Below are 14,841 nucleotides of genomic sequence, written 5' to 3' on the forward strand. Positions count from 1 at the left end.
TGAAGCAGAAACCAACAGAATTGAAAGGAGAAATAGACAATTAAAGAACTAATAGTTGGGGATTTCAACACTCCACTTCAATAATTGATATAACAAGTAACTCAAAAGAAAATCAGCAAGGGTATAAAAGACTGAACAACATTATCCACCAATGTTACTTAATTGACATTATTGCACATTTCACTCAAGGACTGCAGAATACACATTTTTAGAATGAAATATTCTTCAGAATAGACTATAGGCTGAGCTATGCAATAATTCTCAGTACATTTTTTAAAAACTAAAATCATGCAGTTGTTGTTTTCTGACCACAAAAAAATTAAATTGGAGATCCACAATAGAAGGGAATCTGTGCCGAATATTTGGGTACAAATACACTTCTAAATAACCCATGGGTCAAAGAAGAAGCCAAAAGGGGATCAAAAGTTGTTCTGAGTTGAATGAAGACTAAAAAAAACAGATGAAAATTATGGAATGCAACTAAAGCAATGCATAGAGGGAAATTTGTAACTCTAAATGCTTATGACACCAAAAAAGAGTTTCCAATCCCAATAAGCTAAGCTTTCACCTTTAAAAAACTAGAAAAGAGCAAACCAAATCCAAAGCAATCAGAAGGAAGGAAATAATAACGATTAGAGCAGAAAATTGTGTTTACAAATTACCAAAATGGACTCAAGAAGAAATAGAAAATCTTGAGACCAGAACAAGTAAAGAAATCTAATTAGTAATTTAAAATCTTCCCACAAACAAAAGCCCATGTCCTCTCATGTCTTAATTAGTGCATTCTATCAAATATTTAAAGAAGAAATATCAGTTTTTATGAACTGAGAAAATGGATGAAGAGGGAACACTTCTTATTTTTTTTTCGGGCCAGCATTACCCTGATACCAAAGCCATATAAAAACATCACAAGAAAACTACAGACCAACATCCCTTGTAAAGATAGATGCAAACTCCTTAACAAATATTAACAAAACAAATCAGCAGCATATAAAAAGGATTATGCACCATGAGCATGTGGGATTTATCTTAGGAACGCAAAGTTGGTTTTACATCTGAATATCAGCCAATGTAATAACCACATAAATAGAATCAACAACAGAAACCACATGACCATCTCAATAGACACAGAAAACACATTTGACACATTCCTTTCTGGTGGGGATATACAATGGTACATCTACTTTGAAAAACATTTTGGCAGTTTCCTAAAAACTTACATAACCTTATCACACAGTGTTGTAATTCCAAATTCCACTCCTAGGAATCTACACAAGAGAAGTAAAAATATATGTTCACACAAAGAATTGTAAGTGAATGTTCACAGCAGTATTATTCATAATGGTCCAAAATTGGAAACAATTAAAATGCCTGTGAATTTCAAAATGTGGTGTAGCCATATAATTAAATGCTATTCAGCAATAAAAAAGGAACAAAATACCAATACATACTACAGCATGAATGAACCACAAAGTCATTATCCTAAGTGAAAGAAGCCACACAAAAAAACAAATCTCTATATTCTTTGATTCCATTTATATGAGATGTCCAGAAAAGGCAAATGTATTGAGACAGATAGTGCATCAGTGGTTGCCTGTGTTTGGGGGTTAAAGCAGGATTGAGTGCAAACAGGCTCAAGGGAATTTTTTGGAGTTATGGAAATGGTCTAAAACTGCCTTGTGGTGATAATTGCCAACTGTATAATTTATAAAAAATCATTTAATTCTACATATGCAATGGGTGACTTTTATAGCCTGTAAAAATACCTTAATAAAGCTGCGTAAAAAAGAAGTCTCAGCGTTCTCATTTGTAAAAAAATGGGTATACACAACATTCTTTGTGTGTGTAAGAAATGAAGCAATTCATAGAAACTGCTTTACACAGTGCTTGACGGAGTTAACAGTGAATCAGTGTCATCATCATCATCATCATCAACATCATCTTTACACTGAGTCTAACCATCTGTCTTCAAGACCCTGGTTGCTGAACCACGCAGCAGGAAATGCCACCCGAGTCAGTGTAGATTGGTAAGGCTAAGCATTCATAATCTAACTTTGGCTGAATGCTTGATGCTTTCTGGCAGCTCTGGACTCTCATTTATTACCTTCTTCCATTCTCTTCACTAAGCTCTTCAGAACCCCATCTCCTTTCAGTCACTCATTCTCACATGTGAATACCACCCTCTACAGAGCAGAATGTCTATGAAAGGATCTCCTTTGAAAATATTTCTGCATCTACAATGATCTTACAATTGTCTTTCCTATCACAGTGTCAGAACTGTTCCTCCTCCTTTTCTTGGGCAGCTCTTGCTTCCGTGCCCTGGATCAAGTTCTTTGAAATCCTCAGGGATCTTATTAACATTCTGTCATTAACAAATAAAACCAGGGAGATCTCTGGTGGCCTAGTGGTTAGGATTCCGGGCTTTTATCGCTGTGGCCTGGGTTCAATCCCTGGTCAGGGAACTGAGATTCTGCAAGCCGTGAAGCATGGCCATAAATAAAACCAAACAAAAATATTTGCCAACCCAAAACTCTTTTTCAGTCTTCACTTATCATTAATTGATGTATCCAACAAATTTTTATTGAATGCCTGCATTGTGCCAGGTACCCTCCTAGGGATGGGAGACATGATGGTCGGAAAGAAAGAAATGGCCCCTGCTTGAGCTTACGGTCTAGTAGAGAAACAGTAGTTAAAAATAATTGGAAGATGAATTAACAACTTTAACTATTAATTAATACAACAAAGGAAAAATGAGAGAATACTAAGAGAACATGTAATAGAAGCTCCAGGCATAGTTTACTGAAAAAGTTATATTTAAAATGAATTGTAAAGGATGAATAGGATTTAACAGGCAGTTGAAGATTTAGGAGAGGGGAGTGGAGAAAGAATTCCCAGCAGAGAAATGTACAGATATCTTGAGGCCAAATATATGAGTATTGCTTGGCTTTGGGACTAGACAGGCCTGATTTGAATCCCAGTTCTGCCACTGACTTTATGCCATGGTATGGTTATGAGCATTAAGTGATAGAACCATTCTGAAGATCCAAGAGTACAGGATAGTCTTTCTATACTGCATGGATAATTTAATGCTTAACATACACTCTCTTGTTTAGTCCTCACATAGTTCTAGGTATTATTTCCTTCACTTTGACATGTGGGATCAGAGATTGATAGGGCTTGAATCGCTCAAGGACACCAACTAGTAAGTGTTAAGACATTTTAAACTAAGTCTTTTGAATAAGTTATGTTAATGTGATATTGTTATATAGCAGGTACTCAATGTTATTTCTTTTCTTCCTATTCCTTTCTTTCACTCTTTCCTTTGATCTGACAGGGCTATCATCAATTCATTGAACTATATCACATTCATGCTGATTTTTTTTTCTGGTATGCCTTTCTTTCCAATATTTTTGCTAAATTAAGATTTTAATACTGTTAAAATAGAGCTATGGTTAATTTTCAAAGGGCTGAAGACATTTTCATTTTTTCTTTACCATCGCTGTTATTTAATACCACAGTTATAATGTTACGGCAATATTTTTAGCTTCAGCTTCCTTATTTCTAATATAAGGGATTTGGACTAGATAATAACTATGGTCATTTCCATTTCTAACAGTCTGCGGATGCATATTTCTGGTCTTTCTGTGTAAATTAATTTTCAAAATTTTACATTTTATCATGTAGTAGCTATATTTTATGCCTTCATGAAAATAAGTGAGTGAAAGTCATTTCATCCTGTTTCAAGATATGTAATTTGTAGATAGGACACTGCATCTACTTTGGTTGCTTTTTTATGTAGAATAAATTTATGAGTCAAAACATTCAAAATTCACACTATAAGACATTTAAATTGTCTTAATGTTTATATCAATACATTTTAATTATATAATGTCACCTATGATGACTTACACCACTGTATTTGCCAATTTTTTTGTTATGTAGGATGTCAACTAATCATGGAATCAAAAATGTCTTTCTCATGCTAAGATGGTCTTTTAAACCACGATAAACACCAAATTCCTACTTTTATTTGTTTTATTTATGATACTCATAAAATAGTATGACTATGGATTGTGCATAAAGCAATTTGTGTTTTGCTAAAGGTAAAATCTATCAGTGGTATTGAATATGAAGTAAAAGTACATTTGTAAGGCAATATTTAAACAGAGAAATAGATAATAGAAAGTAGCAGACAACTTCAGGTAGATTTTTCTATTCTCTTAATATTTAACTTTAACTTGTAATAAAATCTTCTGAAAGGGTCAGCATCCAATTAAACTCTTGTACTAAATGCCGAATACAGAAGCAGTTGCTTCTTTACAGAAAATATGCCTTCTGGAAATTTCTATAATGCACGTCAACTTTTTGAGGATAAAAAAGCACGTTTGTTATCCTAGTTCAGAGATAATTGCTTACCATTAGGTGGGTTGGAACGTAAATGTTACTCATTTCTGTCAGCTAGTGTGTCAACTTCCTAAATTCCATCTCCATCTGCCCCTCCAGTACAAGCTGAACATCATTTTTTGCCTTCCACCAAAATGATAATGACTTGTAAATGTAAATTTCATTGAAATCGCATGTGTGGAAACATTAACTTTTTTTTTTTTTTTTTTTTTAGGAATAGAGAAATCAGATGGGTTATCTTGGTTAAGCAATATGATTAAAAAAAAATCCCATCCAAACTCATTTGCTTTTTTTCTTACAATGGTGTAAACATATTATTTACTTTTAACTTTTTTTCTGTTTTTTCCTTCTTTCTCTCTTTCAAGAATTATATATGCAATTGGCTGTCAGGGCTTTAAGACATAATAGCGTCACAGAAGAGGTACTTACTCTGCCTTCCTCTAGGACGAGGTGGGGTGTGAAACCAGCCACCTGCATGTTTCCTTGTGCCAGGATTCTTGTCTCTAAGCCCAGAAGTCACATTCTAGCACCACCGACTGTCACTTTAGGGAAAAGCCTTTAATAAAAATAGCTGTGGTTTCCAAAGTACCTACAGTTTTTGTTTTTTCCTAATGTTCACCAAGTCTTTACTATTTGCCAAGCTCTATTTTAAGCTATTTATAGGTATTAACTCATTTTAATTTTTACAGGAACGCTTTAAGAGAGATACTGTTATGATGCCCATTTTGTAGATGAGAAAACCGAGGCAGGAGAGAGGTAAAGCCAGTATTTGAACTCAGGAAGTCTGGACCGGTGGAGAGTACCCTCTTAATCACGATATGATTTTATCCTTTAGCATACTATCTTATTCAGTCCTGAGAAAAACCTGATCAGTCAGGCTGAGAAAACAGATGTTCAGAAAGTTTAGCTAGTGTCCTCCAGTGTACACAAGTAGAGCAACTAACAAGTGGCAAAGCAAGGCCTGGCTGATGCTAGTGCGCATGCTCAGAATGCTCTGTGATGTCAGAAGATCCCCCTACCTGCCCTTTCCCTACAAGGCATTGATCTACTGAAGGGGGTGAGGCAGGAAAATCTCGTAGTGCTGCTGCTGCATTCCACCCGTTCCTGGCAAAATCCTGTCGGGACTGGCCAGAGCGCACTTACTGTACTGCTGTGCCACACCAGTTCTAGGGGAAAAAAAGAAAAGGTAATGGAGGGAGCTAAGCACACCATTACAAACACTCTTCTTCTTCTTTTTTTTTTTTTTTATTGGCTACATTTGGTATAGTGCACATTTACCTTGTTCATCTAGCTTTTTCCAGGGGGAAAAAAAAAGGCAATGTGGTTTTCTTATAAAGATATGAGATACTGGCACATTAGTCTTACATTTACCCTTGAGGATAAGAATTCTTGCTGATAAGAAGTGAGCTATAAAATATGGATACCATGTCTCAAGTATTTAAGGATAAAACGATAAACATGCAGATGGGGCCATTAATGAACATTAATTGCTTTAAATTAGGTTTTATTGTGTAGTGGGTAAATTGGAAGGTACACATTTGCATTGGTAACAGAAAATTAATTTAAATGTTTCAGGAAGCAAAATAGCACCTGATGTGCTAAAACCTGTTATTTGCGGTAGACTTCAAAGGAAACTTGAAGGGCACTATGTATTAAAATAAATAAAATAAAATAAGCTATGCTGGAGGCACACATATGTGAATACCTCCTTGGGTGTAAACCCTGCATGGCTACTGAGTTTGCCTAGGCCAAGAAAGCTCCAGATGGGGACTTGGAAGGATAATGTGTCTCCCTTTTCCAGTGGCCCATTTCTAGCCAGGACCCATCTGGGCTCACATCCAGAAAGCCCTCTCTCATGCCTCTCTTAGTCTCTCCAGCGGTGGTGTAAGCCTCTATCTTCTTATTTCGTTTCTGAAGAGTTGGTAACCAGAGGATATGCATGATTTGATGGTTCTTCAACTTTGCTATACTTGGATAGAACTAACCTTTTCTCTTCTTATTAACACTTAAAAAAATGATATTCATATCACTATTTTGCTCTGGATCCTGCCCTGAAAGTGATATTATTTTAAAAATATTAAAAATTCTCTAATAAGAGAGGTACATAATAAAGACGTTTCGTTTTTTTTTTTTTTAATTTATTTTTATTTATGGCTGTGTTGGGTCTTCATTTCTGTGCGAGGGCTTTTCTCTAGTTGTGGCAAGCGGGGGCCACTCTTCATCACGGTGCGTGGGCCTCTCACTGTCGTGGCCTGTCTTGTTGCGGAGCACAGGCTCCAGACGTGCAGGCTCAGTAGTTGTGGCTCACGGGCCTAGTTGCTCCACGGCATGTGGGATCTTCCCAGACCAGGGCTCGAACCCGTGTGCCCTGCATTGGCAGGCAGATTCTCAACCACTGCGCCACCAGGGAAGCCCAGACCTTTCGTTTTAAGACAAAAGTGGTAGGAAATTGTCATCATAGCCGTTCTATTGACTCAGCCAATGGTGCTGCAGTAACTTAAGATAGGGGAGTGGAGTAGGGCTGGGAGGAGGAATAGGGATTTGAGCCTGAAGTATCACAGAGTACACCAGTGTGGGGTTGGGAAGACAAACTGAGGCTAGAGATTTAAATTTGAGAGCCATCACCTTAGGGATTATTTTCAAAGCTATGGGATTGTATGAGATCAACTAAGGAGTAAATGTAGAAAGTGAAGTTAATACAGAAAGAACTGAGCCCTTGGGGGCACTCTGGCATTCTGAGGTCTGAAAAGAGGGGAATGAGCCAGCAAAGAAGACTCAGAAGAAGTGAGGTCAGAGATGAAATAGAAAATATTGGGAGAATGTGGTGTCCTGGAAACCAAATAAAGAAAATGCTTTAAAAACATGGGAGCCGCCTGCTGTGTTTAATGCTGCTTCGAGGTTGAGCAAGAAGAGGTCCTTGTTGACCCTGGCAAAGTCGTTTTTAGTGGCGTAACAGGGACAAAGTCTATTTGCGGTAAATTCAAGAGAGAATGGTGGATGAAAAGCCAAATTAGTGAATATAGACATCTTTTTCCAGGAGTTTAATATAAAGAGGAACAGAGAACTGGGTGATAGCAGAGGGGACTGTGATATCATTTTTTTAAGCAATGAGATCTTACAGCAAGGCTGTATACTAGTGGAAATCATTCCGTAGAAGAGAGAAACGAGAGAAATGGTGATCCCAGAGAGAAAGGAACAGGGAACAGCATCCAGTACACAAGTGGACTCTTGAGCCTAGATCCATCTAGGGAGAGCTGTCTATGGCTGCTGGATAGAAATCACGTCTATGGGTACAGATGGAGGAGGGTTAGAGATTTGGCTCATTAAATGAAATATTGAACTGCTCTATTTATATATGTGAATCCGATTTTTGTTTCAGGTCATCAAATATTTTCTCAAGCCTTTGAATAATCCACTGATTCTTGAAAATCTGTTGTACCAAGTGGGTAAAGAGAGGCTAACAGAAATGGAAAATGTTGTGTTGTTTATGCAGCCAAAGATCTTACAAGTGCTTTCTGCAGAGCGTAGCTGTCTTCCTTGGGGGTCGACCACTGTTGCTGCACTCTTTGACTGTCCCTTGGTTGGACCTACTACACCTGGGATCAGACCTCCGTTTGCAACAAGAACAGCTATGAACTTCTGGAGCAGTTTACTGAATTCTTAGGCAAAATGAAAGTACACCACCAGAGAGTAGCTTGTAACTTTGAAAAGAAGGGACCCCCCCCCCCCTCTGTCCAAATCTGAGAATTTCTACTGGGTCAACTTTTCTGCGTCCACATGGATTGAGGGCAGGTAGCTCACTTCGTTACTAGGAATACTGCAAGTGTTTTCAGAACTTAAGAGTCCTGGCCCGAATGCCATCATTTCCCCCGTCTCCCAAATCCTTTAGAACTCAAATCAGAAGAAGTCTCTTCTCCCTTATGTGTTTCAAGGGCTGCTCATTTCCTGCACCAGGATTTACCCTCTTCCCAAGATGACTGACAGTGGCAATTCCCTTCAACTGAATCTCTGCCTAGCTGCAAGGATGTGTCCTGGATTCATGCCCTTGATAGAACAAGTGACATGACGCAGTTCCCAAGGGTATTAGTTTGTTAGAGTTGCCATAACAAAGAACCACAGACTGGGTGATATAAACATCAGGAATTTACTTCTGATGAGTTTTGGTGTAGTTTTTGTCAATTATTTTGCTTTGTAGGCACTTTGTGGACAATTTCATCTAGAAACTCATGTCCTTTATTACAGGAATATTTTCTTTATTGATTCCTTGAATGTATTTCTCCTGTATCCTACCTATTTTTCTCAAGAATCCCTACTTGTCAATTGTTGACACTCCTAAGTCCTTCTAGGTGAATCCTCTGATTTACTTATATTTTCTCTTGTGTTTTCTGTTTCTTGAACTTTTTCTTCCAGTTCTTGAGAGATTTCTTCAACTTGTGTCTTCTGATTCTCCTATTGATATTTTACATGTCTGATATTAAAATTTTAATATCTAGGATCGTGTTCCTCCTTTTTATAGCATCCAATTCTTGTTTCATGATCATGATATTTTCTCATCCCTTAGAATTTTTTAATTAGTTTTTTTTAAACTTCTTGTATCATCTCTTTCTCTTCCAAGTGCTTTAAAAATAATGGTCTGCTTTTACCTCCCTCTTTCACGTGGGAAGATTTTTTTCAAATGTCTGGCTATTTGCTCATACTTAATAGTGAGGTAATAAAATTTTATAAGATGATCACCAAGTATGTCAGCTTTTTTGCTGGGTGACTTCCAAGTGTCAATTTCTCTCTCTCTTGTTTTTTCATATAGGTGGTCCTTTTTCTTAGAGAGAAACCCTCTAACATCCTCCTGAGGGGGTTGAACCAGGCTGCTAGCATTGTGGGAGCTGAGTGGGGAAAGGGCCCAGGCTTCTCACCACTCATGAGCAGACTTTCATTGAGTCCCTCCATTCGGCCTGTCTTCCACGGTCCTCAAGTGGACTCACTGTTCCTGAGTTCACTTACTCTGATTTCGCCTCAGAAGAAGTAAACAGTCCTTCTTCAAGATGGGGGAGAGCCTTGGAAGCACATGGCTTCCAGTTTTCTGAGCCTGGGTTCAGTGCTCACTGGCTCAATTCTTCTTGGTCCAGCCCCCATCTCCATCCCTCCCTGAACCCCATGCACTGTAGACTTCTATTTCAGCTCTGCTTTAAACATTTTTCTTGATGTCTCTTACTTGATTCTGTCTCCTCTTCCAGTCTCAAGAGAAATATCCTTGTGAATTTATGCCCTTTTTTCTTTACTTTTTTCTTTTTTAATTTAAAAAGTCATGATTCAGGAGAAGGCAAATATAAATGCATGGATTCAGCTTACCATGTTTAACCTTAGGGCAAAATAACAGTAAATGTAGCATCCGCATAATCTATTCCAGCTTTGGCTGCACCATGCCCAGCCTTTCTTCCAAGGTAAGATGGAGAGAAGTTCAGGCTTGCATGCCTTTACTGCAGGAGTTCAGTTTCCACTCCTGATCTTTGGGAAGCCAGTGCTTGGACAAGAATGCAAACAAAAGATCAATACACATACACACACACTGGTATAAATTGAAAATTTAAGTATAAATGTAATTCTATAAATTTAGATCTTCCTAAATCTAAAGCTAAATCCAGATTTGAGAAAATCAGGAACAGTATTTTCCAATTTTGATGGGGAATAATTCATCATTATATTATATATATATATATATATGCTATTATAAATAAATATTATATATATTCTCTATACTCAATTTCCAATACTAAAAGATACATTTTTATTTCATTCAAAAAAAAGGGCATTTGGGTTATTTCACTGAGTATAGGTCTTCCTCGAGAATAAAATGGTCACTGACCTTCAAGATGGCAGAGGAGTAAGACTTGGAGATCACCTTCCTCCCCACAGATACATCAAAAATACATCTACATGTGGAAGAACTCCTACAGAATACCGACTGAGCGCTGGCAGAAGACCTCAGACTTCCCAAAAGGCAAGAAACTCCCCACATACCTGACCGTGCGGCTGACGGCCAGCTTGGTGCTCCGGGCGGCTGTCAGGCCTGAGCCTCTGAGGTGGGAGAGCCGAGTTCAGGACATTGGTCCACCAGAGACCTCCCAGCCCCACGTAATATCAATCGGTGAGAGCCCTCCCAGAGATCTCCATCTCAATGCTAAGACCCAGCTCCACTCAACGACCAGCAATCTCCAGTGCTGGACACCCCATGCCAAACAACTAGCAAGACAGGAACACAGCCCCACCCATTAACAGAGAGGCTGCCTAAAATCACACTAAGTTCACAGACACCCCAAAAAACACCACTGGATGCAGTCCTGCCCAACAGAAAGACAAGATCCAGCCTCATCCACCAGAACACAGGCACCAGTTCCCTCCACCAGGAAGCCTACACAACCCACTGAACCAACCTTACCCACTTGGAGCAGACACGAAAAACAACAGGAACTATGAACCTGCAGCCTGCAAAAGGAGACCCCAAACACAGTAAGTTAACCAAAGTGAGAAGACAGAGAAATACACAGCAGATGAAGGAGCAGATCAAACAAATGAAGAGGAAATAGGCAGTCTACCTGAAAAAGAATTCAGAGTAATGATAGTAAAGATGATCCAAAATCTTGGAAATAGAATGGAGAAAATACAAGAAACATTTAACAAGGAGCTAGAAGAACTAAAGAGCAAACAAACAATGATGAACAACACAATAAATGAAATTAAAAATTCTCTAGAAGGAATCAATAGCAGAATAACTGAGGCAGAAGATCAGATAAGTGACCTGGAAGATAAAATAGTGGAAATAGCTACCACAGAGCAGAATAAAGAGAATGAAAAGAATTGAGGACACCCTCAGAGACCTCTGGGACAACATTAAATGTGCCAACATTTGAATTATAGGGGTCTCAGAAGAAGAGAAAAAGAAAGGGACTGAGAAAATATTTGAAGAGGTTATAGTTGAAAACTTCCCTAATATGGGAAAGGAAATAGTCAATCAAGTCCAGGAAGTGCAGAGAGTCCCATACAGGATAAATCCAAAGAGAAACACGCCGAGACACATATTAATCAAACTATCAAACATTAAATACAAAGAAAAAATATTAAAAGCAGCAAGGGAATAGCAACAAATAACATACAGGGGAATCCCCATAAGATTAACAGCTGATCTTTCAGCAGAAACTCTGCAAGCCAGAAGGGTGTGGCAGGATATATTTAACGTGATGAAAGGGAAGGACCTACAACCAAGATTACTCTAGCCATCAAGGATCTCATTCAGATTTGACGGAGAAATTAAAACCTTTACACACAAGCAAAGGCTAAGAGAATTCAGCACCACCAACCCAGCTTTATAACAAATGCTAAAGGAACTTCTCTAAACAGGAAACCCAAGAGAAGGAAAAGACCTACAATAACAAACCCAAAACAATTAAGAAAATGGTAATAGGAATGTACATATTGATAATTACCTTAAATGTAAATGGATTAAATGCTCCAACCAAAAAACATAGACTGGCTGAATGGATACAAAAACAAGACCCATATATATGCTGTATACAAGAGACCCACTTCAGACCTAGGGACACATACAGACTGACAGTGAGGGGATGGAAAAAGATATTCCATGCAAATGGAAATCAAAAGAAAGCTGGAGTAGCAATTCTCATATCAGACAAAATAGACTTTAAAATAAAGACTATTACAAGAGACAAAGAAGGGCACTACATAATGATCAAGGGATCAATCCAAGAAGAAGATATAACAATTGTAAATATTTATGCACCAACATAGGAGCACCTCAATACATAAGACAGATGCTAACAGCCATTTGGGAAATCAACAGTAACACAATCATAGTAGGGGACTTTAACACCCCACTTTCACCAATGGACAGATCAAGCAAAATCAAAATAAATAAGGAAACACAAGCTTTAAAGGACACATTAAACAGGATGGACTTAATTGATATTTATAGGACATTCCATCCAAAAACAACAGAATACACTTTATTCTCAAGTGCTCATGGAACATTCTCCAGGATAGATCATATCTTGGGTCACAAATCTAGCCTTGGTAAATTTAAGAAAATTGAAATTGTATCAAGTATCTTTTCCGACCACAGTGCTATAAGACTAGATATCAATTACAGGAAAAAAACTGTAAAAAATACAAACACATGGAGGCTAAACAATACACTACTAAATAACCAAGAGATCACTGAAGAAATCAAAGAGGAAATAAGAAAAAACCTAGAAACAAATGACAATGAAAACACAACGACCCAAAACCTATGGGATGCAGCAAAAGCAGTTCTAAGAGGGAAGTTTACAGCAATACAGTTCTACCTCAAGAAACAAGAAAAATCAAATAAACAACCAAAACTTATACCTAAAGTAATTAGAGAAAGAAGAACAATCAGTCTGAAGCAGCTTGAAGGAGTAACCTCTCTCCAGTTTTCACTAGTAGCCCTCATGGTCTCTCCCCATGCTGTCACTTTTCTCTGTGTGCATCTACACCTTCTTTAGACTTTGACTCTAAGTCCACTGTATCCAACATGTGAACTCAGGTACAAGCCAGCCTGGTTGGGTAGCTCTCTGTCATTGTCCCACTGTGCAGAAAGCTATGCTCTTGGCTACCTCACAGGGTCAGTCAGTCTATATACGAGTTACCCTTGTGTCACTGGCTAATCCCCGGTCCAGTAAGAGCCACCGGTGCACTGTGGGGGACTCAGAGCTGCTTATTGGCACAGGGCTTTGTATTAATTTGCTAGGGCTGCTGTAATAAAGTACCACAGACTGGGTGGCTTAAACTACAGAAATTTATTTCCTCACAATTGTAGAGGCTAGAAATCTAAGACCAAGGTGTTGGTAGGGTTAGTTCCTTCTGAGAACTATAAGGAAATGGATCTATTCCAGGCCTCTCTCCTTGGCTTGTAGATGACCATCTTCTCCTGTGTTTTCACATCATCTTCCCTCTGTGTCTGTGTTCTAATTTCCTAGAAGGATACCAGTCATATTGGATTAGAGTGCACCTCATTTTGCTTTAATTACTTCTTTAAAGATTCTTAGCTCCAAAGTATAGTCACATTCTTAGCTACTGGGGGTTAGGCATTCAAATTCTGAACTTTTGGGGGGACAGAATTCAACTCTTAACAGGGTCTATGGGGGCAGAGCTGCTTGAGCCAGAAACCAACTCTTAAGGTGCAAACACTATAATTGACATGCCCGGTGCGATGTTCAACTTCATCACAGCTCCATTAAACAAATGTATGCTTACTGAATTAAATGAAGTTGAATTATCCAAGACAGGAGTCCCTCCTATCAATTGTAGGTAGTGCCAGGCTAAATACATTTCCCTGATAAATTGCTTCATGTTTCCCATTCCTCCCCTAAGAGACGCAGGCAACTATGTTTTTGAAAGTCCCCATTCCCAGGTTGTGGTTGTCTAGCTCAAAGTTTTTGAGGTCTAAGTCATAATTTTCTGAATTATTTATGATTGTGTTCTTCAGAAAAGACCAAGAAAATTTGACAAGTCTTGTGAAGTCGAGATAAATGACACCTTCTGTTCCCTTTCATCTGTAAGATCCATTACTCTGTCAGAGGAGTAATTTAGATGGCTGTGATTTGTTCCTCAAAAAGTTATTTTGGTTCTTCCAGCACCCTCTCCTTGGGGGTGGTGATCAGCAGGTATTCTTAGTTAGAAAATCTCTCCAAGTGAACTAGAAATGGAAGAGGGGTCATGGTCATAGTCAGTAGAGACGAGGTGGCTTTCTATTTGCCTTTTGTCAAATACTGCCTCATGATATGTGCAGGAGATCTCTGAGGTAGAGCACGGGTCATCTTTATGGATGGTCGGAGAAATTTCCAAATTAAAGGAAAAAATTGCTCATCACATTAATTGAGTCTTAAATTACATTATATGGAGGTAAAGTACAAGAACATCTATCTGTGTTCTTGTCTTGAGGGTCAGAGTTTTCTGTATTAAAGCAGGTTGTTTGGGTTGGTTTGCATTATGATAGTATACCTGTTCTCTATCAATAAAGGTGAAATAAAATGTAAGATGAGAAATACCATTAAAAGGGGAGGCGAATGAGTCTGATTTCTGTTGATTACATTTGGCTGGCTTTGTGTCTCCCCCTACTTTTGCCAGCAGCTGTGGCATCTAGATGGATTGAAAGCCTCTCTATTAAATAGGACGTGAGTGGGCTGGTCTTCCTACGATGGTCATGAGTGTTTCTCAGCATTTTAAATTTCACTTGGGCATATACGTGTGTGTGTGTGTGTGTACGCGCATATATATCAAACATATTTTGTTGTTGTTCAAGAAAAATTAAAGTGAAAGAGAAGGTTACATATCATTTTCATTCCCCATGCTATATTTCTTTTTAAAAGAGATTTATTTTGGGGATATTATTAGCAAATCTGTGCC

General features: G+C 38.2%; 1 protein-coding gene across 1 annotated transcript in view; it reads left to right on the forward strand.

Annotated features, from left to right (window-relative positions):
* Positions 1-14,841, forward strand: part of HS6ST3 (heparan sulfate 6-O-sulfotransferase 3) — a 648,331-nt gene that overhangs the window by 498,394 nt on the left and 135,096 nt on the right. The window lies entirely within an intron of this gene.

This window comes from Balaenoptera ricei, chromosome 18 (assembly GCF_028023285.1).
Source record: "Balaenoptera ricei isolate mBalRic1 chromosome 18, mBalRic1.hap2, whole genome shotgun sequence".
NCBI lineage: Eukaryota > Metazoa > Chordata > Mammalia > Artiodactyla > Balaenopteridae > Balaenoptera > Balaenoptera ricei.